Source organism: Nannospalax galili, unplaced genomic scaffold, assembly GCF_000622305.1.
Source record: "Nannospalax galili isolate Female #2095 unplaced genomic scaffold, S.galili_v1.0 scaffold1398, whole genome shotgun sequence".
NCBI classification, from domain to species: Eukaryota; Metazoa; Chordata; class Mammalia; order Rodentia; family Spalacidae; genus Nannospalax; species Nannospalax galili.
This window is the reverse complement of record NW_008342016.1, coordinates 1,188,002-1,190,592: the sequence shown is the minus strand read 5'-3', so window position 1 is coordinate 1,190,592 and position 2,591 is coordinate 1,188,002.

Sequence of the window (2,591 nt, the reverse complement as noted above, 5' to 3'; positions counted from 1 at the left end):
GCCCAGAGAAAGCATTACGTTGGTCTGGATGAAAAGGATCAGGAAGCATTATTGGTTCCCCAGGTGTCTGGGGCCCCAAGACAAGGAATGGGGCAGGGCCCAAACTCGGAGGAGAAAACGGCAGTGGATCTGGGAAGGTGAATGAGGCTGGGGGAGTGGAGGGTGCAATGGACTTACCCGGGAGAGAGGCCTGCGGGTAGGAGAGAGGCCTGCAGCGGGTCCTGCAGGCCCACGGAAGCAGAGAGCTGTTTCCTACATTTTTAATGCTGCTAACTCTTAGATGTTTGCACATGTGTCTTTAATCTCTGTGTATCTGATTATTACTAGTCACGGTCGGTTACACTTGGATCCTTAGTACCTGAGTATGGATATAATGTCATCAGGTAGATTTCACTGGTAATGTTTATTGCCTCTACTATTTAACATGAAGTAATTTTAAAAAGTTTTTTTAATAACTACATGATTAGAAGAGGCATTTCATTACAGCTTTAATATAGTAACACCAGAGCAAGAGTACATCTGTTTCACAAGTGGCTGTAAGTTTCTAGGTTCACAGTTGAAGTAATACAGTTATACAGTATTGAACTCAGTATAATCCCTGTAAGACATAAAATTGAATGAGTTTTTAAGCTTTAAAAAAGATCTCCATTGCTGGGCGTGGTGGCCCATACCTTTAGTCCCAGCACTCAGGAGGCAGAATCAGGCAGATCTCTGTGAGTTCAAGGCCAGCCTGGTATACACAGTGAGTTCCAGGATAGCTAGGGCTACAGGGAGACCCTGTCTCAAAAGGCCAAAAAAACATTGTTATTGAAGAAAGACATTGTTTCTGCTACTAACACTAAAATGTTGGTGCATGCATCTCTAATCTGTATCTGATTATTACTAGTCATAATCTGTTGCACTCGGATCCTTGGCACCTGTGTATGTCTATAAAGTCATCAGGTAGATTTCAATGGTAATGTTTATCACATCTACTAATTAACATGACATAAATTTCCATGCTTCCTCCTCAAATATAATACATTTTTAAAAATCTGTTGATTTGTGTGTCTGTGTGTGTATCACACAGAACATCTCAAACTATCTTATTCAACTATACACCCACTTCCCAGATGGCACCCTCCCATAGCCTTCCTCCCCCCACTAGAGCCCTTATACTCTGATATCCCTGCTACTGTCTGCTGTGTTGTCAGCACCCACAGCCATTCCCCATTACTTGTCCATCTGGTGAATCTAGTCAGCCTATCTAGAGGTCTTTGTTTTAGGAAGGTCAGCTGTTCCTCATCTAGCAGCAATCAGTTGTCAATATTCCTTTAGATAAGATTGGGGTCTGCTATTCATTTTCCCAGTTCTATGCTTGGTTACTATCTGGGAGTCCCTTTGGCCACCAATGCCAACAATTCAAAAGAAGGTATCTCCTATTTGGCATTGTTGCTTGTTATGTAGCCTTTAACTCTACATATGGACTCCTATGAAGTTATGTTGGCCCATTTAATCTTTGGTTATACTTTCCTTCTGTCTTTTATAAAAGGATTTTAAAAATTATTTCTAAATTATGTATGTGTGTCTATCTGTGTAAGGGTATGTGTATATGAGTTCAGGTGCTTAAGGAGGTCAGGACAGGTAGGATGTGAACCACCAGTGTGGGTCCTTTGCAAGAGTACACACTTTTAACCACTGAGCCATCTCTCCAGCCCCCTTGTTTCATCTTATTTAACATTGTTATTTATCAGCATGTTACTTTAGGTTTTAGATTTGTATTTCCTCTTCAGTTACTACTCTGTGTGTGTGCACGCGCGTGCAGGTGTGTGCATGGCAAGGGTAACTATGATTTCCAGGCTAGCCCAGCCTACATAAGTGTGTTCCAGACCAGCCTGGGTTATAAAGTGGGACCCTATTTCACCCTACTCCCCAAATATAGACATTTTATGTGAATGCATTCCAAATATCTGAACATTTTACCTTTGTACATTCAAGTCAGCCACTTGGGTGTGCTACACTTAGAATTGTGTTTCTTTTATGTAGATAAATCTTGGGCAAAGACCAATTGTTCTCAGATAAACTTTGCCTAGACATATATTTCTTGATCTTGTATGTATAATTTGCCAGTAGGAGTAATATGGTTGTTGGAGTAACATGGTTCCCTCTGGTTTTTAAAACTAGCTAGGTATTATTTATCTCTTGCATTGTCTCACCCTTCCATCATGGTTTCCCCAATTAAGGTGCCCCCGTTTTCCCCCTTTCTCCCTTAAGAATATGCTTCTCCTACGGTCCTACCTCTTGAGCTCCTTCTTTCCCTTTATCCCCTAGGTTCCTTGTATGCCCTTCCCTCCCCCCTCCCTTAAACTAACACAATTTTTATCCATATCTCCCTTATTAAGGCCTGTTTTTACTGTTCTTCTCTTTCAGGTTCTTTCTTTTCCTTTACAACTAAACAGAAGGAAATTGCTGACACGAGGTACAAATGGAGAATACTGCATCCTCATTTCTCTGACTAAGGATGGCTCTTTTCTTTGAACAAGCCTGGAAGATAAGTTTCTATTAGAGAAGAGAAATTCATACTTGTTCTAAACAGTGCTTCGTGTGGTCAA